Source organism: Nothobranchius furzeri, chromosome 5 (genome assembly GCF_043380555.1).
Source record: "Nothobranchius furzeri strain GRZ-AD chromosome 5, NfurGRZ-RIMD1, whole genome shotgun sequence".
Lineage (NCBI taxonomy): Eukaryota > Metazoa > Chordata > Actinopteri > Cyprinodontiformes > Nothobranchiidae > Nothobranchius > Nothobranchius furzeri.
In genome coordinates, this window is record NC_091745.1 from 53,864,273 (window position 1) to 53,887,351 (window position 23,079).

The window sequence follows — 23,079 nt, forward strand, 5'->3', positions numbered from 1 at the left end:
TGCTCCAATGGTGAGTATTACCACCACCAGACCTATGGAGTTAGTTTGCATGGATTTTCTCTCCATAGAACCAGACAGTAAGAACACTAAAGATGTCTTAGTGATTACAGACCATTTTACAAAGTATGCAGTGTCCATCCCAACCAAAGATCAGAAAGCCACCACCGTCGCGAAGAACCTGTGGGAACATTTTTTAGTCCACTACGGGTTTCCTGAGCGTCTTCATAGTGATCAGGGACGGGATTTCGAATCACGTACAATCAAGGAACTTTGTTCTTTACTTGGTATCCGTAAAGTCAGAACGAGCCCTTATCACCCTCGTGGCAACCCCGTTGAACGGTACAATCGTACATTACTCAGCATGTTGGGAACTTTACAAGCCACTGAGAAACATCACTGGCGCGATTTTGTAAAACCACTTACTCACTCGTACAATTGTACAAAAAATGACGTGACGGGATACTCTCCCTACGAGCTAATGTTCGGTAGGCAGCCTCGGTTGCCTATAGATATTGCCTTTGGGTTACCGCATTTGAACAAGCCCTCTATAACTCATTCTCAGTATGTTAAAGAACTGAGAGTCATCTGGAACAGAGTTATGACATTGTCATAAAAAACTCTCAAAAAACAGCGAGGAAGAACAAAGAACGGTTCGACAGAAACATTCGTGAGTCCACACTAGGTGTGGGAGATCGTGTTTTAGTCCGAAATCTTCGCTTAAGAGAAAAGCATAAATTAGCAGACAAATGGGAGCAAACAGTGTATATAGTTCTCAAACAGATGGAAAACTTGCCAGTATACACTGTAAAACCAGAGAACGGAGAAGGACCCAACAGAAAACTCCACAGAGATCTTTTACTGCCTTGTGGTTTTCTCTCTTCATTAGAAAATGAAACAGAACGCGTTACGAAACCTAGCAGACCTCATACAAGACAGAGTTCAGCCTTAGAACCTGACCCAGATGAGCCACTTGACGAAGAGGTAGATGAGTTTTATTACTCTGATCTTCCACAAGTGCTAAACCGACCATCCTATCAAATAGCGGTCACCTTGCCAAATAGGGAACTCATAGCAGATTCAGGACCGGTAAATAATATTCAACAACAAAACACACTATCCTTACACACAGGGGATCGCAAGGAACCAACCTTAGCTGGTAATGAAAATGCTGAATTGTCCTTACTTGACAAAGGCATCAACACCGAAACATTCTTACCTGACAGAATGAGTGAAACTGCGACATTCTTACCTGAAAGAGTGAAAGAAGCAGCAACATACTTACCTGAAAAAACGAAAAAAAACGAAGTATACTTACCTGACGTAGAAACGGGGGATGAAACTAACACAAACCTACCTCAATTGGATGGTGTCCTAAAGTCGCAGCAACGTGATGTAAGTTTTGAACCCATCATACACGATCAGACACATACATCTGAAAAGACCAAAGTCTTAGAGAATAGCTCATCAGCTCTGTCGGAAACAGAGAGCTCACTTCGTCCTGTCTCAGTTGAGAATCAAACCGAAACGGATGAGCATGATACTGTGCAACCAGAGATGTATGTCAGGAGATCTGAACGAAGTAGTCAGCCTCCTCAAAGACTAACTTACTCTCAATTGGGCAATCCACTAGTGACCGTAGTTAGGTCCCTTTTCCAAGGACTTAATAAAGCTTTTATTGACTCTCTTACTCAAGAAGTTGTGTACCCCGTAGAAACAATGCACAGGGACGTGCATGATATTTAATGGGGGAGGATGTAACCCAGAAGCTAGAACCTTAATGAGGTATTAACTAATTGGCTTACTAATATGATCCATCCTCAATTTAGATAAAATATAAAATATAAATTAAGGAAATTAACAATACTAATTAATAGATATCTAATTAACTAATAGATAATTTCATAATGAATTATTGGAAGGGTGAATAACTAAAATAACGAGTTTAATATTAAACATCGGTTAAAACAAGAATCTTGAACATCACTAACAGAAACAGAAGAGGAAAGCTGTATACTATTGGTCCAGGTGGGAATCTGAAATTTCATTGGCTGAGAGAAATAAGTCCTGCCTCCGCGAAATAAAACCGTGCGACGCAGCTGAGCGAGAGGAGAGACAAACGGCTGTGCAGCACGCAGATACAGAAAGCAAAGACTGAGCGGTTAGAGAGAGAGAGAGAGAGAGAAAAAAAAAACGGTCGAGGCCGTGAAGAACCCTGATTTGGGTGCCGCATAGATAGAGGGAGAGGCGGACTTGACTCCTTCTAATAAGAGCTAGGAACTTGGAACCAACGCGGTGAGTAAAGAAAAAAGAAGAGAAAAAGCTAACGATGCAACTTAAAAAAAAAAGGAAACTTAAATAGCTTATCAAATTAATTCCATTCTTATAGATTTGTGTGGAGACGACAGAGTGAACCAATCCTCTGTAGGAGGGAACCGTTGGAGCGCGTTGGTGAGTGAATGAGATTAAATTCAGTAAATTATTAAATTCAAAAAGCTAATTACAGCAACCGAGGTGACAGCAGTGGGCTGCTAGACGTTAGATCCCAGGAGTTAACATCTCAAACTACCAGTTAACGGTGGTAGGGCATATAGGAGTTAACGGCTCAAACCGCCAGTTAACGGCGGTACGGCATATAGGATTCCCAGGAGTTAACGGCTCAAACCGCCAGTTAACGGTGGTACGGCCTAGATGTACAAGGTCCTCAGGGGCGTTATAGCTAACGCCATAGAATTAGCAATGCGTCCCTTAACCAAACATTTAATAATAAAAAAAATAGATAAATAAAAATAAATAAAAGCTAACTGATTAGGGAGGAATTATTTTACAAAGGTGGACCAAAGGACCAGAATTTATATTTTGTTTAATTTTGTTATAGAAAATTTTATTTATTTATTTATTTATTTATTTGTTTGTTTATTTATTTATTTATTTATTGTGTTACAGATATACAAGGTGTCACAATGCTGTATAGAAACACAACTAAATGTATCCTTGTTGTCATGAATGTATTTCTTGTCGAATAGTGTAGAGTAATAGAATCTAACTGAGCCTATTGAGCTGAACAATTGTTGTCATATGTAATTGTATTTCCAGAGCTACTGAGAATTATTTTAATAGACAATCAAATTGATGTTATGTTAGTTGAACTGTGAACCCAAACATGATTGGCTATGCCAATAGAGTGAAGCATTTGTTTAAGTCTGTAAGACTTTATGCTGTGATGTGACGAGAAGGGTCGATGCCAACTTGCTAACAGTCCTGTTGTTTACAGGCTGGGTTTTTTTTTTTTCCTTGGGTTTGATCCCGACTCCTATGATCACTCACTTGGAACGAGAACTGGATTTCTTCCTGACGAGGGAGATGGCGAGCCTTAACCACTGAACGAACCAGGACATCTCAAGTAACTGAAGAGCAGACTGCTCTCTTCTGTGAACAATCTCAACGGTGTGGTAGGAAAAAATCGCACCACCGGACTCTGACTTTCACCCCAAGCGTGGGGATTTGACTTGACGCCGGCTGACTTGTGACTCATATGATCAAATCTCATACCGACCATTTGTTTATTTTTTCTTTTAATTATCTTATTGTATCCTGTAATCCGGTTACATAAAAGTTAACTTAAGCTAGCCGAAACGTCCGCTGCTGATTATTGGGCATTAAACCAACAACAGCCTTCTTCGTCATGAGTCAAGATTGGTGAGTCCATTTCAGTTCAGTTTATTTATATAGTGCCAATTCGCAACACAAGTCGTCTCAAGGAACTTCCCAAATTAAACATGCCGATACAGGTCAGTTCAGTAAGCCAATCAAAAAAGTTTCTTATATAAGGAACCCAGCAGATTGCATCAAGTCCATTGACTAGTGTCAGAGTCTTTTTGTCACGATCTGTCGTGTCTCTCTAGTTTCTGTTCAGTCCTGTGTCCATGTTAATTGCTCCCACCTGCTTCTCGTCTCCCAATCACTCAAGGTCCCAGCTCCTCGTATTTAAACCCTCTTACTCAAAAATTCCACTATCTCCGCTCCGCCCCCGCTTTCCGCCGCCGCTCGCTTCCAAACTCAAATTATACTATACCCGCTCTACAATGGCTCAACCCCGGTGCAGACACCTGAGGTGAGCAAACAGGCATGCGCGGGATTTTCGAGATCTCGCGATACAGTCCGAGCAATAAATGCAGAATTTAGATCCAAACAAGTCATTGTGTGGGAGCAGCATTGAAAAGAACTGTTTAATCTGCCTATCATTTGTGTTGAGAGATCAGCAGTGTTTGGATCAACAAAGGGTGAGTACTTTGATAGTAGAAACTGTATTTATGGCTTATTTTTGTGCATTTAAAGTTCAACCGCCATTGATAGTTGTTAAAAGTTGTTAAACCTGTGCATATTGTTGGGGTTATTAGGTAGCGAACAATTAGTAAGCTCCTACTTACTTTTGGATTCTTCAATAAATGCTGTAAATATGGGAATATTTACTGATTTATTAATTAATTAAGATATTCTTAGATGTCTCCGGGGCACCATCCCTTTAATTAGAAAGGGAAATGAATCCAAAACCTTATCAGTCTTTCTTGAAGTTCGTAGAATCCTAGGAGCAGAGACTTCGCTTCGACACAACAAATCTACTGGAGGCAAAAATCTGAATTTTACAACATTTAATCAAACAATTTGTCAAATGAATAAACAATGAAATAAATGAATAATAACCATGTGATATAATTGAAGATGTATGTGTTTGTGTGTGATGGAGGATGTATGAATGGGGTCCTTTGTTCTCACAAAGGAGTGGTGTGTGTGTGCATGTGTATGGATTCAAAATGGAGTCTTGAATACAAGATGGCTGACCCCTTTGTCTGGCTAAAGTGTGGGTGGCAACTTGCACTTTAACTTCCAAAGCACTTAGCATCAGAAGTAACTTAACCTTAAAATCACTCAAAACACTTCAAAATGATCATGAAGCTTCACCAAATATTAATCACGAATTAATATCTTTTTAGTTTAACCGCTTGGCCATAGCAGAAACCATTTTAAGATACCAAACAATGATCAATAAGCAGTTTATTCTTTCAAAATGACCCGACGGACGTATTTGGGAACGAAAGAGGAAAACACGAAGCTACTTTTAAGCAATAGTGTGGTTTTATTGCTTATTCTGGACTATAGAGGAAACGGGAGAAGAAAAGAAAGAGAGAGAGAGAGTTTTCTGATCACCACAACAGCAAGGCGTCCCCCGCTGTTTGATTTGACGGTTCTCCGTGTTTCTCCGCAGTTTTCGGCGTCGTCCATCGGTTTGATGGCTTTCTCCGCTGTTTTTGGAGTTCTCCGTGAGTTTGACGGAGTTGCTGATTTCCCAGCCCGGTTCTGTGTTCTCCCTTCAGCAGCTAGCGCAGCGAGCGGCTGGACAGACCTGATGGGCTTGTAGCTTAGCTTTCCAGCGGTTCCGGGAGCTCTACTGGAGCACTTAGACTTCCCGCCTGCTCAAGTTAGTCGGAGCGTACGACGAGCGTGTCCTTACCGCCAGGTATCCTGGGCAAAAGAACGGAGTTTCTTTGTCTTTTTTAATGATTTATAGCCTGAGCTCGCGGGAAAACTCCATGGGCTCCCGCACATGCGCAGAACGTGTTTCTGGTATTAGGCGGTGACGTCATCACAATGCTTCCGTGTGCAAAGCATCATGGGAAATGAAGTTTCTTGGCGCTGATGTGATTATTTGCTTTTCAGAGCAATTTAGCACAGTCTTTTGGAGAAAATTACCGCAGCAATTTCTCACGAGGGCATACCCTCAACAATATGAAACAAAAAAAAAAACGCTTTTTATCGATTTATTGTGAAATAACGGAAGTTGTGCTTGCTCCCTTTCCTGTTGGGCGGTTGTGATTTCTGTCCATTGACGGCGGAGGTGCTCCAGCATCCGGCAAAGATAGAATCGATCCTATTTTTGCTGGATGGCGGAACGGCGGGTGGCGCACTGCGCCACATGGCCGCAGTAGTGGAACAGCTCTGACTGACTACAACGAGACCATTTTTGCTGCGGAGTTCGTGCCGGAGCGGAGCGGAGATAGTGGAAGTACTGTGTGTCTTGTCTGTTCATTGTTCCATTGTCCAAATGCTTCCAAATACACTCTGAAATGTTCCCGTCAGCCCACCTGTCTCTTTCACCTGCATTTGGATCCTCACTTCAACCTCTCGCCTCACCTGCACGTGACACTTAGCAGCAATCCTCATACTAAGCAAGCATGCAGTGACAGTGGAGAGGAAAGCTCCCTTTTAACAAGAGGAAACCTCCAGAGGATCCTGGCTCAGTATAAACAGCCAGCCACCGAGATGTCAGACACACATACACTAACACCCCCCCCCCCCCCCCCACACACACACACACACACACACACACGCGCGGAACATACTTACCAATTAGTGTTTCTATGGCTACATTGTGATTTCTTAGGCCTAGTCCACACATAGCCGTTTTTTTTTTAAAAACGAATATCCGCCCCTCCAAAAACTTGCATCCACACCACCTCGTTTTTTAAAAAAAAGCTCTGTCCACATGTACCCGGATAAATACGTTGTTAAGGACATGCCAGACCTGTAGGCGGCAGTACTTCCCCCGTTCTTAACCTCTTCCTTCGTCTGTGGTCTTCCGCAAGGAGCAGTAATTCCGCTTGCAAAAACAAACAAGCAAAAAGCGCTTGGACAATTGATGGACCGGGTAGTGAAAGAGCACAGCTCTGATGGCTTCCATGATGCCGGCTAGTGTAAACACAGGTCGCACACGTGATGTCAGCATTTTTTTGTCACGGAAAGTGACGTTGTGGACCTTAAAACTCCGGTTTTGTCCGTCCACACGCAGACACCCAAAACGGAGAAAACGCAGATCTTCACTTTGGCCGGAGTTTTTAAAATGATCCGTTTTCGTGTGAAAAAACTCCGTTTTCGTGTGGATGACAGGCCAAAACGTAGAAAAATATCTACGTTTTGGCAGATCCCCGGCTACGTGTGGACAGGGCCTTAGTAGATATTCTATTTAGTAAGAGTTTATTGTCTTCATCTTAGTGAATCTATCATTTATACAACAGACAGTAGTAGCACATTCCACATCATAGATAGGGGAGCCTCCAGAAAATTTTGATAGGGGTGGCCAGATGGAGCAAAGGAAATTTTTGGGGTGGCACACCTAATTGGTCCTTATAATAACTCTGGGAGAGTTAAGCCTATGGCGATCTAATGCATTGCTCCTTTATTTTTACTAATGCAGGAGACAGGTGTAGAAGACTATTTTCATGTTCAGTGTAGCGTTAAGAAGTGACTACATATGTAAAAAAATGATCAATGAGATGTGATGATTCCATATAAATATGAAATATCAACCTGGCTGATCTTTGAATGTTTAATCAGAAGATTATAGTTACTTTTACTTATTCAGAGACCATAAACACACTTCGAATTAATTCAGACAGAGCCAAGTGTATACTTTATAAAAATTAATTTATTTATCTTTCCCTAAACTAATGATTATGCACAACAAGGTATAAATGAAATGATGAAGTGATTTAATGTGATGGATGAAATGTTGTAATGGAAACTAGATGTTTTAGCAAAACCTTTCTTAAGTATCTGAGATAATTCAAGAAGTCTGAGTTGTAAAATAAATGTGGCTGTCTGTTTGGTAAACTAGAGATTTAATTATAAAAACCATCTGATGCCAGTGTGCAACCTATGATACCCTTTGTTTGTGTTCCTCCTGGACGAAGGGCGGCCTGAGTGGTGAGCCACCAGACGTCAAAACCACGAGAACCCAAAGACTTGTAACCCCCTTTGAATTCAGCTTTCATCGGCCATGAGATGCAACTTGGGCCTGCAGGTTAGATGTCTGAGGGGTGGAGTAGCTCTTAAAACAGCTGTTGAGTCTGTGATCACTCGCAGCATTGCCGAGGCTTTGACTAGACGTCAGAAGAGAAGATGGTTTCAAAATACTTTTTCCTCGATTTGACCGAATCAGGAGTCAGCTGTAAACTGAATTAATCGGGAAGTAATTCCTGTTTTATTAAAACACATTGCTTATGCATTTGACAAATCAGAATTTCACATGTTTGAGGGCTTTACCAAAATCTACCTCAGAAGTCCCTCCTTCCTTCAGATACAAAGATGGTTAACTCTTTGTGTGAATGAGAATGTTTTAAAACACTTATGTGAAGTGAATGTTACTTATTACAATGTGTATGAGTATTGACATTGAATAAAGCACAGATTATTTAACATCTTGTTCATTCAACACATATGATTATTTCAACGTATAAGTTGTAAAGTCACGTAGGAACTTGAGGAGGTAGACTTTTATTGCTAGTGAGGAAGCAGCAGTCTGACTTCTGCTTGAGGCCTTGGGCAAAGATGTTATGGCTTCTTTGCAGTAACAAGAACTGGGGCAGAACTTTGTTTTGGATTCGGAGGCCAGACAGATGGTGTTTTCATGTCTGCAAATGAAAGGTTAACTTCTGGTCAATTTGTTGGTGAAAATTTGACCACATACATTACATCAGCCAGCATGAAAACCTGAGTGACAGATTATAATCAGAAAAAAAACAATTTTTATATGTTGTTTATTTTTCAGTCAACCACACTTTTATTAAATAATAAATGAATCAGATTAGCTTAATTCCAGAAAACATTCAGAGAAAACCCAAAGACAACACGACCTTGGCTTTGTTCCAGGATGCAGTAAAGATTTTATTTCCCCCTGGCACTTACTGTTGGCAGAGCAGCATTTGACCCATGCAGGGGTTATCTCTGATGGCTCTAAATTGTTAGCTTTAGAGAACTTCACAAGAGTCCATTAGCATTGGTTGAATACCCACAATTGTTCACTCTGTAGAGCTTGGAAACGGCACACATAGACACCTCAATGGGAAACATCACTTTTCCTTGTGTACTTTTAAAAAGGCTAAATCAGCAATGAGTTACTTTAATACCTCTGGTATGCACATCGGTAGATAAAAATATTTATTTAGTCTAACCGGTAATTGATTTTAAAGTGTTTCCGCTGTTGTAGTTTGTCTGACTTGCATCTGTTAAATGTATCAGGAAACAGGCTGGTTTTACTTTTTATTTGTGTGTTTCCTTTGTGTGTCTCTGGCTTTAAGGCGCCACTCTGCACCCGTATGACTTCCTGTTCCTCATCAAGCAAAGGAACTAGACATTCTCATTGCTTAGTTTTTTAATGGAGAAGGAGATGGGTGAGATAAAGAGTCACGAGGGTGAAACCCATGACAGCTGATGGAACTATGGGTGATGGATGAGTCTGCTAGAGCTGCCTCTCAGTGGTAGAAAATGTTCCGCTATTGTTGGAGTCATCACCATCTGCTGAGAACTGAGGCACACACATTTATGATTACCCTGTTCGTGATTAACAATGTCCCCTTCCTCCCGCTGGTGTTCAGGTTCAGTAGACACAAAGGTAAACAGATGGGGGTTTCATGCCGTTGCTCAACACCACAGAATAGTGTGATTGTTTTTGTATTTTTCTGAGGGAAGCTGGGGTGGTGGCAAGGATGAAGATTACTCTGGTCTCCACACAGCAGGAGATGCAGCTGTTTATTACTAAGTATGTGACACTCCCTGGAACATCAACGAGAGCAGTTTTCTGCTGGAAAGCAACCGGGATAGGAGCACAGCTCCAAAGTGAGGTTCAGAAGTATCAATATTTATTATTTGGCCTGGTGAAGGCCTTAATCTGAGGGAATGATACAGTAGTTCTGCAGGATTGATAAGCTAATAACTAGTCCAAAGGTTAAGACCAAAGTGCTTTGCAGTTGTTTAAGAAAATGTCCAAAGGCTCAGTCCTCCAATGGCTACAACCCTGGGTTAAAATAATGTCAACACAATACAACACTGCTGATGAGAGATAACAGCTGTTTTGTACCGAGAAAAGTTATTGTTGAGCTCTGTAAGGCAAAAAGACTGCATCAAGCACCATTCTACATTTTCATGGTTAAATAGTTTTTAAAATCATCTTCAAAGGTTCAAACAGCTAGCAACAAAACCTCACCATGCAAACCAATGGGTATGCACTACTTCTGGTACCTCACCCACATTGCTCGCATCGTTTCTCCATGAGCCTAGCCAAGATTATGGTTAAAAAATTGTGTTAATCAGTTTTCTTTAAAACTCTACTTCAAAAATCTGCTCTATCTCTTTAAGGCTGCTGTTTGGACTGAATGTGGATTATTTAAGGCCTGTGTGAATAAAACACAGGATAATCGGATTTGCAATGACATCAGTGACTGTCTTTGTATCAGGTAATTGATTATTGTGGCCTCAGGTTTCCCACATGTTCATCAGGTTAGATAATCCCTGCATATCCTCTTACATCTCTGGACATATAAAATATCTCATGGTACTAATTCATTTTCATCCCTTTATCGATTCGAACAGTGTTTTTAGACACACAGGAGGGCTAAATGAAGTGTTTAGTTTAGGTGGGATGGACCGTGAAAGAGCATCACTCCTCTCAGCCGGGAGGTCAGAAGGTAAAATCACAGAGTCCACAGGTGGGAGATGATTTTTACAATTGCTCCCCCAAAGAACAGCAGAGGTGTCAGACGTGGCAGATTTATAGATCATCTTAAGTGAACATTGATTCCATTAATCTTGGTTACACTATGTCTGCTGTAATTTCATTGATCAGTTATATTAATCTGGGATTAATGTAAAAAAATTATTTTGTTCTCATCATCAAAAAGGTTAATATCATAGTTCCAAAATCCATTTTCCGCAGGATTTGCGTTTGACTCACATGCTTAAATGGAAAGCGGTGGAGGAAAAGTGCAAAGCGTGATGTAAAAATAGAAAAACATTCAAGTATTATCCTGCAGAAGGTCAATAACAGCAATACCTCCAGTACTTTTACTGCTCCCACTACTTCTTTATAATAAATGAACGATCAATGACCAGCACTTGCATAGCACTTTAGACACCAGTGAATCATTCATCAATTCACACGCTGGTGGTGATAAGCTACAATGTAGCCACAGTCAGTCATTTGTTTGTTTACTTCACTGTCAGTTAAAATAAAAATGGTTTGAACTTTGGTGCTTTCAGGATTATCAACTGGAAAAACTGCAGTTGTCAAATAAAATCAATAAAACATCTAATAATATGCTGATGAAAGCAATGTTATAAAATTATCAAGTGTCATTAAATGAAAATCTTCACCCATGTATCTGAATAAACGAACCTTTATGCTGTGATCTGCAGTTTTTCTATCTGGTCACCATACTAGTTTTTTTTTTTTTTTGCCATCATTGTGGCCTTTTACTGCCACCTTGTGGTTTGACTCTGCCAGTGATAAAAGGACCTGGACAGAGCTCAGTTTGTGTAAATGTTTGAACCACAGCCTGGTGTATCAAAAGAATAATCTACACCAGTTTTCCCTTCAGGGCGTCAGAGGTTTTTGCGAAAGCCTCCCTTCAGACATTCTTCAGGCTGATCTTTTACTGAGAATGTTTCTTCTGGAGCTGAACAATAATTGTGATTCATAAAATAGATGGTGAAAGATGAAATAGCCCCATGAAAGTGTAAAAATGACTCTGTCTATTTCTAATAGAATGCATGACTACGTAAATGTCACTGAGTAATTTCACAGCAGTCTCAGCTGTTTTGATATAATGCATTATTAATTTGCTGCAGCTCTTATGGAAAGGGGCACTCTGACTTTTCACTGAAACTGTGGATAAACCTCCCAACAGCAAGGCAGAGGCTGAGGTTTCAGCATATGTGCCAGTAGACCACTCAGAGCTTGGCTCACCTTGCTTGGCTCAGATAAATTACGTCTTTGGCCCACACTCGAGACTTTCTCATTTACCTAATGAACAAAACCCATCTCATTTGTGTTTACACTTTTGCCATAATAAGCAGCACCAATGAGTTTGCTCATAGTTGATTAACTCAATCAATTGTCTGAGTTCTATATTTGCTAAAGAAAATGTTAGCTATCAGGCATACAATCCAAAATGCTTCAGCTGTAAGTTATGGCACCACTGGGATGTATGTAAGAGATCCTTTAGGGTTCCAGTGAACACGAACGGTAGAAAATAAGAAAAGACACAGAAAGCACCTGTAGGATGTAAAATTGCATATGATGAAACAGAAGGGTCAAAATAATTGAGCCACTTTAGATCAGCCGGTTCAGAAATGAAGCCAAATAGGTCCCAGGGAGGTAATTAAAGAAAAGAGTGTACACCAGATCACTTTACCACCCAACCACCCTGCTTCGATTAGTGCATTCACTGTTACTGAACCTGAAGGTTCCAGATGCTAAATATTTCATAACGGTGCTTGTTCCCACAACCACACACCCTCTCCTAAAGGAAAGGGGAAAGTACGTCCAGACGGAGCCTCAGTCAGCCTGTCACCAGATTCTCTTGTCATCCTGTGGTGTGGCAGCACTCTCGTTAGAAATGCTGCCTTAGAGCTTCTGGGAGCTGAGGGGGTTGCATGCCAGACATCCCAAACAAACCCATGGGACTGATTACACCTACTCATTAATAATCCACAGGACTGTCATGCTCGAGTACTCGGGATGATCTCTGGCAGCCGGTGGACAGGACTCTACTGATGCATTATTTCTATAACCCACCTTTATCTAAGTGTGATTAGATGTTTGTACTAAAGTGTGACAAAGGAAAGTCTTCAAAGCCACGTCCCACATAATGCAATAGAAATACAGCATACAGCTTTTCATTACATCGACCATTGTGTTCCATTAAAGTGAGCTGATTTACGTTATGTAAAAGCACACCTAGCCTTAACAGTTTAGCTTGTCATTATTATGCAGCTATGGCTGAAAGGGCAGAAAATAGCAAAAGTGTTGGTTTTCACAAAGTTTGCTTCTTCATTGTTTTTAGATCTTTGCCACGTTTTTATCATTACTGAAACATTTTATAAGGTTCACTGGTTTTTACTAACAATTAAATTACACATTTTACATGTGATGTAATATTAATCACCTTTTGGCAGACCATTCTTCCCAATCTGTGCTTGAAGTTTGTAAGAATTGGATGTTTTTTTATATTTCCACTCACCTCTTGACAATAATGTTTAAATTATCAAGGATTTCTTGGCCAAAGTATCACAGTCTTGTCTTTTACTGTCATGGCGGGCGGCAGTCTTTTGACCCACGACATGCAGAATCACCACACAGGAACCGGTAAGTAAGTAAAACGACTTTATTATATACTGAAGAGCAATGACGGGAACAGACGACGGGCAGGCTGGCAGCAAGATTTCAGGATGGAACTCTGAGGAGGGAGTGAATATAAGGAAGGAATGACGGAGAATGATATTTGGAGTGGAGCTTACTGATTGTAGTAGTGGTGAGAACTTCCGGAGGGATTGGTCAGGTCCGGGTGAGCAGGAAGGCTCCAGAAGGAGGAGGAACTGTTGGATCGGAGAGGAGGTAGGAGCAGAGGCTTGGTGGGTGCAGGTGAGCGGCTGAGAGCGGGCGGCCAGGGGAGGAGACAGCGTGACATGAAGTGCAGGGATCCGAGCTGGTGTTGAGATGGTGGAGTGTGGAGTGAAACCTGGAGTAGAGCAGGGAAGAGAAGTTAGGGTCTTTTCAGGTTGACAAGAAATCCAGCGAATAATTCTCAAGATCTGGTAACAAGAAGGAACACAGGATCAAAAACGGGTCAGAGGCTAGAGCTACCCAAAATTGAGCAATCATCCGGCAAAGTGAAGAGTCACACTGCTCCTTAAATCCCCTGGACCGTGATGACAGGAGTAGCTGCAGCTGGAGACTCTCAGACACGCCCACCTGCAAACAATGTTCAGAAAAGCTGGTTATGTGCAGGGAGCTCACCACGGACCGTGAAATTTACGTTATTTTAAGCAGTTTGGGCTTGCTTTTAGCACCCCCTAGTGTCCATTTAGTAAAGCCTAAAGTGAAACATCTCTTCGCTGTGCATTCCTCTTTTTAATCTAAGCGCTGAAATGTCTCCTCGGGTTTCATGCATGTCTACAGAAGTGATTCATCACTAAATGAAAACAATCTGCTATGTTCACAATCTAAAGCATGCAGGAAACGTGCCGGGAGCAGACTCCAGTGCCGGCATGTCAGCTCCACGTCAAACAGGGACCAGACTGGCACTCTGAAGTTGCAAGTGCAATATTCTGGCCACAGGGGGTGGTGGCGGTCTGAATGACATTTCATTAACCCTGCAAAGGGTCATTTTTCTTTATTCACGATTGTTCAGATGTTTAGAGTCCACTCCATTTGTTGTGAAGCACCCCACTTATACACACACACACACACACACACACACACACAGATAGAGAGAGAGAGAGAGAGAGAGAGAGAGAGAGAGAGAGAGAGAGAGAGAGAGAGAGAGAGAGAGAGAGAGAGAGAGAGAGAGAGAGAGAGAGAGCTTGGAGATTAATTAAATAGAATTGCTGACATTGTGTAATGTTTGTAAATACGAAGTTCACAGAAAGTTCTTGTTAAACTACTCAGGTTGATTCCTTTTAAGTTCATTTGTCTGACATTTTGGACATTTGACAGAGATACATTTTAATAGTTTATAACTACCTTTTTATATTTGCATGTTCTCATTTTTCTCATCTTAGAATGGCAATAAAATGAGAAAGCAACAGAACAGTCAACCTGTTGCACAGCCAGGCTCACAGCACACCACAACAATAAAATGCAACAGTTATTTTGCATGATTTCTTATTTTTACCTGCTCAACAAAATACACTGCTCAAACAATAAAGGGACCAGTTAAATAACACAATGTAACTCCAAGTCATTCACACCTCTGTAAAATTGAACTGTCCACTTGGGAAGTAAAATGACTGACAATCAGTTTCACATGCTGATGTGCATATGGAATAGGGAACAGGTGGAAATTATAGACAATTAGCAAGACATCCCAAATAAAAGAGTGGTTCTGCACCACCTCTCAGTTTATATGCTTTCTGGCTGTTGTTTTGGTCACTTTGAATGCTTGTGGTGCTTTCACTCTAGTGGTAAAATGAGACAGAGTCTATGACCCAAACAGGGGGCTCAGGTAGTCCAGCTCATTCAGGGTGGCACATCATCAATACAAGCTGTGGATTGCATTGATGTGCTGCTGTGTCTGTTAGCGTAGCGTCCAGAGCATGGAGGTGCAACCATGAGACAGGCCAGTACATCAGGAAACATGGAGGAGGCCGTAGGAGGGTGACAACCCAGCAACGGCACCACTTCATCCACCTTGTACAAGAAGAAACAGGAGGAGCACTACCAGAACCCTGCAAAATGACCTCTAGCAAGCAACACGTGTGTATGTGTCTGCAGAAATGGTCAGAAACAGACTCCATGAAGGTGGTATGAGGGCCCACAACCACAGGTAGGGGTTGTGCTTGCAGCCCAACTCCATCAAGGTCGTTTTACAGAGAACACCAAGATTGGCAAATTAACCACTGACAACCTTGCTCTTCACAGATGAAAACAGGTTCACACTGAGCAAATGTGACAGACATGACAGAGTCTGGAGACATTGTCAAGAGCGTTCTGTTTCCTGCAACATCCTCCAGCGTGACAGGTTTGGCAGTGAGTGATGTCACTGATCAGCACCAAAAAGCATCCACAGTAAAATGAATATCAAAAGCATTTATTGAATCTAAGTATCATAATTTAATCGATTCAGAGGACGAGAGCTGTGTGTGATGTCAAATGTGGTGCTCAATGACCAGAAGAAGTGTAGTTTTTTATACGCTCTGTGAGAAAACAAAGTCTCGTTAATTAAGTCTGTGGGGGAATTTCCCCGTTTTTCCAGTGTTGGGAATTTAGTAACAGCTGGTATTCCGCTGTGTTTTCCGGTGTCAGGAGTAAGATTTTAAGTGCAGTCTGTGCTCATTTTCTCTTGCTTCCTCTCTGCTTCACCAGCAACTCTTCTAAATTTACGGTTGTTTTGGACATCTTTTGATGTAATTTCTATGCTGAGTTACAACCAATCAGAGTGAGTTACCCAAAAGTTCAGCTCATCTACTCCACCGGGTGTTCGAAGTAACTACCCCTGAGCAGGTGCTCAAAAGTTCCTGAAAACGGCCTGGAAAATGGTCGTTCGGCCGGGCCCATCAAGTGAAGACGTGCATGTTGAGAGGTTCCTCTAAATTTACCCTGAAGTTCCGGTAATGGAAACACAGCAAATGACAAGATAAGACAGCTTTATTAACATTGTCATGAACAGAACTCAGAAGGACCCGTGAAGACGCCAACACTGTAAAGCACCTTTAAAAGTCTTTATTGTATGTGGAGTACCAGAGGTGGGCGAGGCTGAGGCAGGGTCAGTTGGAAGCATGGGTCAAAACAGCAGGCAGAATACAAGACAGGGGTCAGGCAAAGAACGAGGTCCGGAGGCAGAGATCAGGCAGGGTGGATGGCTGGAGAACTACTGGCAGGGCTGTAATAATCTGGCAGAGACTGGATAGCAGGATGGGAGTTATATAGCAGGAGGAGCAGGTGTGTGTGATTAGCTGAGGTGTAGGTTAGTTTGCTGTGGAAACAGGGTTTGGCTGGAGATGTAAATTACTGACCTCTGTCATCATTTTAAGTGGGAGAACTTGCACAATCGGTGGCTGACTAAATACTTTTTGCCCCACTGTAATTATACCTTTCTGTGTTTCATTTCAAAGAATGAGGCAAGGTTTAAAATGAAGAATTTATTACTAACAATTTTAAACTTGACGATTTGAAACGACAATTAAAAATGACAATTCATGGATGACAATTTAACAGCCGGGTACACAGTGTCGAGCGTCTGGCTTAACTCTGAAGGAGTTTCTCGTCTTAACTCTCAAAATCAATAACTCTGAAAGAGTTTTGCGTCAGCTGGCTACAGTTACGTTAATTCGTAGCTATTCTTATCGGCGTGACAGAACAGCAGGTGGAGGTTACGGGACGGCCGTTCCCGTATCCTCAGTGATGGTGGTGGGTTCACGAACTGAAGTGAAAGCTGCTGGAAGTTAGTTTAACAAAGTCCTCAGAACACGCCCTCTCAGAGCAAGAAAGCTTTGGTCATGAGTCAAAAAAACATGTGATGGCAGTTACCCTTTACTCTGGATAAACTCTGTGTTAGATGGATAAGGTGGAAGTTGACCTTCTTATTTGCTGAACACACATTATCAACCATAATCCTAGTAATCATTATTATACCCAAAGCATAATAATTCATTTCAGTAATTAAAAATACATTTATACTGAACCAAGTGATTATTTATGATGATTATAATAAACCTCAATAAAGTCAAAGAGTTTATTAAATTATTACTTAAATTATTATCATGAACTTGAAGTGTCCTTCTTCTGGAACGGAACAGCAGCAGATAAAGGATGATATTCTTTAGAAATCAGGGCTCCTCTTTAATCTGTGGAACTAAAAGTTACAGTCTGACCCAGCTTGACCCAGCTGGGAAAATATAACCTTTGTCACAAATTAGAGGCCCTTCATGACGCTACAACAGACACATTGCTTTGTGTGTGTGTGTGTGTGTGTGTGTGTGTGTGTGTGTGTGTGTGTGTGTGTGTGTGTGTGTGTGTGTTTGTCTGCTCTGCTCTGTCTTCTCGATCCCCAGTGAGTCGTGGTGGATGGCTGCTTATGCTGAGCCAGGATCCTCTGAAGGTTTCTTCCTGTTAAAAGGGATTTTTCCTCTCCACTGTCGCTTTATGCTTGCTTAGTATGAGGATTGCTGTAAAGACACTGACACTAGTCAGTGACTTGATGCAATTTGCTGGGTTCATTATATAGGAAACATTTTTTTCTGACTGGCTTAATGAACTGACCTGAATTGGAATGTTTGTTATGTGAAGTGCCTTGAGATGACTCTTGTCGTGATTTGGCGCTATATAAATAAAATTGAATTGAATTGAATTGAACAAAAATGCAGCTCAAAGTGTTTTACAATATTAAAAACAATCAGTCAGCAGTCGGTTTCCCACCCCTCCCACACAGATTCACATAAGAGATCCCCTTTGTATCTCCCTCCACCCACCCTCAATCCCATCCCAAGCAGAGGAAAACTCCCGCCCACCCGCACACGCACGCGCGCGCACACACACACACACACACACACACACACACACACACACGTAATAGAGAAAGGCAGCTGGCTGAGTGCAGATGTAGTAGGTACAAAGAAGACGAAAACACCATCAAAGGAGCCAACTGCACCGGGAGCACCAAGATTGGCAGCAACAGCCTTGGCAAGAGCAGACGTGGGAAGCACCCCGGCTGCCACAGCCCACCGCTAATATCATTTCTACAGCGCCTCTCAAGATAAAAATAACGAGGCGCTTGACAAAAACAAAAAATGTAAAAATATAAAAAAGCATTTAGAAAATGTTTAAAATATATTTAAAATGAGCAAAAATAGGCAATTTGGATAAAAAAATGTTAAGAAAGAGAGAGAGTGAATAGGAAAGAGGGAAATCAGTGGATCCTGAGGAAGGTGGAATAGGTGGGGAGAGCAGAATAAAGAGAGAGTGGTGAAGAAGGTCATACAAAAGCCATCATAAACAAGTGAGTCTTCAGCTGCTTTTTGAAGGAGACCACTGAGTCCACTGATCTCAGGCTCAGGGGGAGAGAGTTCCAGAGTCTGGGGGCCACAGCAGCAAATGATCTGTCACCTTTGGTCTTTAGCCTGGTGCTGCACAACCAGTAGGCTTTGATCACTGGACCTCAGGGACCTGCTGGGGGTGTAGGGACTAAGAAGATCACCAATGTAAGATGGTGCTTGTCCATGTAAGGCCCTATAGACCAGAACCAGGATCTTGAAATTCAAATTCAAATTCAAAAATACTTTATTAATCCCAGAGGGAAATTGATTGCTGTAATAGCTCAGAATAATAATAATAATAATCAAGTCATCAAAGACTTATTGTATATTACAATGGCTGTTGGCAGGAAGGATCTCCAGTAGCGGTCAGTGTTGCAGTGAAACTGAAGAAGCCTCTGACTGAAGACACTCTTCCGTTGTCGGACAGTCTTGTGAAGAGAATGCTCAGGGTTGTCCATCATTTTCTTGATTCTCTGGAGAATCCTTCCTTGCATTATCTCCTCCAGTGGTTCCACATTCATCCCCAGAACAGAACCAGCCTTTTTTATTAGGCTGTTGAGACTTTTCAGGTCCCTGCGTCTGATGCTGCTACCCCAACAGACGATGGCTGAAGAGATTACACTCTCAACAACAGACTTGTAGAAGATCTGCAGCATCTTGCTACAGACATTGAAGGAACTAAGCGTCCTCAAGAAGTGCAGTCTGCTGTGTCCCTTCTTGTAAACGGCTTCACTGTTCTTTCTCCAGTCCAGTCTGTTGTCCAGGTGAACTCCAAGGTATTTGTATTCCTCAACCACCTCCACTTCTTCTCCCATGATGGAAACAGTGTTTGACTCCACCCTGTTTCTTCTGAAGTCTAAAATCATCTCCTTTGTTTTGTTCACATTCAAGGTCAGATGATTGTTTCCACACCATGCCACAAAGCGCTTCACCAGCTCTCTGTACTCAGCTTCCTGTCCATCTCTGATACACCCGACAACTGCAGAGTCAACTGAGTATTTCTGTAGATGACAGGTCTCTGATTTGTACTGGAAGTCTGAGGTGTACAGGGTGAAAAGAAATGGTGAGAGTACAGTTCCTGTGGTGCTCCAATGTTACTGATCGCCTGGTTTGATGTGCAGTTCTTCAGCCTCACAAACTGTGGTCTGTTTGTCAGGTAGTCTTTAATCCAGGCGATAGTTGAGGACCCCACCTGTGTCTTCTGGAGTTTCTGGCAAAGTACATCAGACTGGATTGTGTTAAATGCACTGGAGAAATCAAAGAACATGACCCTCACAGTGCTGCCTGCTTTGTCCAGATGACAGTGGGTTGGTTGAAGCAGCTGGATGATGGCATCTTCAACTCCAACTCCATGGCAATAAGCAAACTGCAGCGGGTCCTGATATGTTCTAGTTTGCTTATTCAGGTGGACCAACAGGAGTCTCTCCATGACCTTCATGATGTGGGATGTCAGGGCAACCGGTCTGTAGTCATCATGAACCCTGAAGTTGACTGGCAGCCAGTGAAGCTGGAGGAGAAGCGGGTGATGTGGGTGTGTTTGGAGGACTTGGTCAGAAGCTGAGCACAGGCATTCTGACCCACCTGTAGACGGTTCAGGGAGGTTCTGCTCAGACACGTGAAAAGAGAGTTACAGTAGTCTAAGCGTGAGGAGATGAAGGTGTGGATAACTGTCTCAAGTTCAGAGCGGGACAGAATGGGACTCAGCTTAGCAATGTTCCTGAGATGGAAGAAGGAAGAGCGAAAAAGGCTGATTTAGGGGGTTAGGATGGCCTGTATCAGGGCTCCTGTCAGAGATAAAAGCCAAAAGAAAATTTCTAATGCTTCTTAGAGATTCAAAGCAGTGTTTTAGATTGCTGATAAACTACATTCTTTGTCCCCTTTAACATCCAAAATAAGAAAATATTTGTGTCTTAGTAGAAAAAGGGTCTGCATGCTTGCCCCAGTTTAGGAGAAGCATCAAATTGTCTGCTGCTGATGAGTCGTTGGTTTCTTCCATTTTCACCCACAAGAGCAGGAACTGGGTCACATTTTGGTGATGTATGCTACATTTAATTGAGTTTTATGAAAGATAACAAAAGTCTGCCTGTTATTAAAAGTCTGTGAGGGGTTTTGGTCATTTTCAAACTGAAACTGACTTAAAGGCAAATACAGAAACAACAACTTCAAATTTACCTTCTTTACTTCAATATCTGCATTTATTTTTAGGCCACACATTTGTAAAATGTTTTTAAAGTGATTTTTTTTTTACAGTAAGCTGTGCTGGATGCACATGGGGGACACAAATGGCAAGGAGACAGAAATTTGGACAACATGCTCCAAAACAGACTCACACCTGGCAAATTTTGGGATTTTTTCGGAATGAAATTCCCTTCCGCAGAATTTATTCATTTCTGATTAAAAAAAAAGAACTGACTGAATGTTTTACTGAGGACCTGCAAAGCCCTGTGCAAGGAGCTTTACGTTTGCAGCAGCCCATTTCCTGTTTCGTGAATTGGTTTATGGAACATCATCTACCCCAGTGGAGCACTGACCAGCTCCCCCATCAGCTGGAGGTGTGAACTCAGCTGTGCCTTTGCATACTAATTCATTTCATTACTCACTCTCACACACACACACTGTCTCAGTGTTCTACTGTAACCAGAGGAACCTCTATTACCCATCACTCCTCCCCACCACCCGGGCTGCTGCACGCTCATGAAAAGGTATTCATTCATATGCTCATTTTTCATGGCTGCTTTCCTGTGTGATGACGCATGCCTGTGGCAGGAGACACTTTGTACAGATGTGTAGCTTTTATCCAAACTGACACCCCCCACACACCCCAGCCGACCCTCTCTTCCTAGGCCTGTGTGTCCTTGCCAGCAGGAAAAGAGGTGCACTGTTGCAGATAGATAACATCTGATAGTTTTCTGCTCCCACTGAGAGGAGTGCATGGTCAGATTTCAACTTCCTCTCCCTGCCTCTGCCCATGTGGGACTTTTGGGCCTTTTCCACTGACCAAACTGGCATGGGATGGGAAGGATCGGGTCGCTAAATATTTTGTTTCGATTGTTGAACCAGTCCAGGAAACCTACCCGGACCGGGCCAGTTGCGGGCCAGAGCGGGACCCCGTCTGTTGTGGGTCCAGAGATTTTTGGTCTGGGCGGAGCCACAGCGCAAAAGGTCCAGAGTCCTCTGATTGGGGGAGGAATTACGTAACTACCCGCGACAATCCCAGGGGATGGAAAGAAGTGAGTCGAGTTCCAGTGTTTGTGTTTGGCTGTACTCCTTGTGTGTGAAAATGCCTGCAAGTAATAGCTTTTGGTCCAATACGGAGCTTCAAACGTTCCTCACCATCATCGGAGATAGCAACATTCAGGCCGAGCTGGATGGGATGATAAGAGATGAGAAAGTCTTCAAAGAAGTTTCTCAGCGCATGGCACAACAGGTCAGCACCATGTATTTAAGAAGCTCTACATCACTGTCGTTTCTCTTCAGATGACATCGCCACCTACCCTTAAGCCTCCCAAATGCATTTTCGACCACAACTCTGGCTCTGGACGTTTTCCTGTTGTACGTCTGTTGTTCAGCAGTGAGACGACCGTTGTCTGAAAATGGTTTTAGGAGCCAGTTCTGTAGAGGATAGGCAGAGTGCCCGAGCACATAAAAGCCTACATTTACTCCCTCAATGTTCTTGGTGCTAGTCGGGTGCAGTTGTCCATGAGCAACCAAGTCCCAAAATGTGGACAATCGCAGCACGCGGGCATCATGTAAGCTACCCGGCTGACCTGCATTAACATTCCAGAACATGCCTCTGCCACCCACAATGCCCTGGAGGATTATGGAATGCCAACCTTTCCTATTGAAGTAGTCTGTGTGGAATTCCTGTGGTGCTATTATTGGGATATGGGAACCATCGATGGCACCCACACACTGAGGAACCCCCCCACCTGGTCTCAAAATAGTCAGCCATTTCCTGTAGCTTTTGCGGAGTTGGAAAAGCAATAACCTCGGCAAGCAAGAGTTTACAGACAGCCTTACAGAAGTCCTGCACACAGAGGTCGTGCTGACACCAAAAAGAAGCCCGATGCTCCTGTATTCACTGTTAGTTGCAAGCTTCCACAGTGCAATTGCAACTCTTTTCCTGAGTGGCACGCAGGCTCTGAAGTTGGTGTTCCTCTTCTGCATGGCTGGACAGAGCGTTGAACAAAGATATGAAAAGGTCTCTTCTGACATTCTGAAATGAGCTATCCAATCTGACGGAGTGAAGTTTGGCATGGTCACATCCCAGAAGACGCTGGCACGGTTGAAGGCCCACACAGTTGGTTGCCGTCGCTGATTCAAAAGAGCCAACTAAAAAAAAATTTAAACAGTCATAACACAGTAAAAGTAAAAAGAATAGTGCAGTGAAAAAGATTGAAACAGTATGGTTATAGACATAAAGTTCACATAAATATAATTTGTTTAAGGTTAAAATAACAGCTGTTCTTTGTGGAGCTACCAGTGACTGGCAATGTT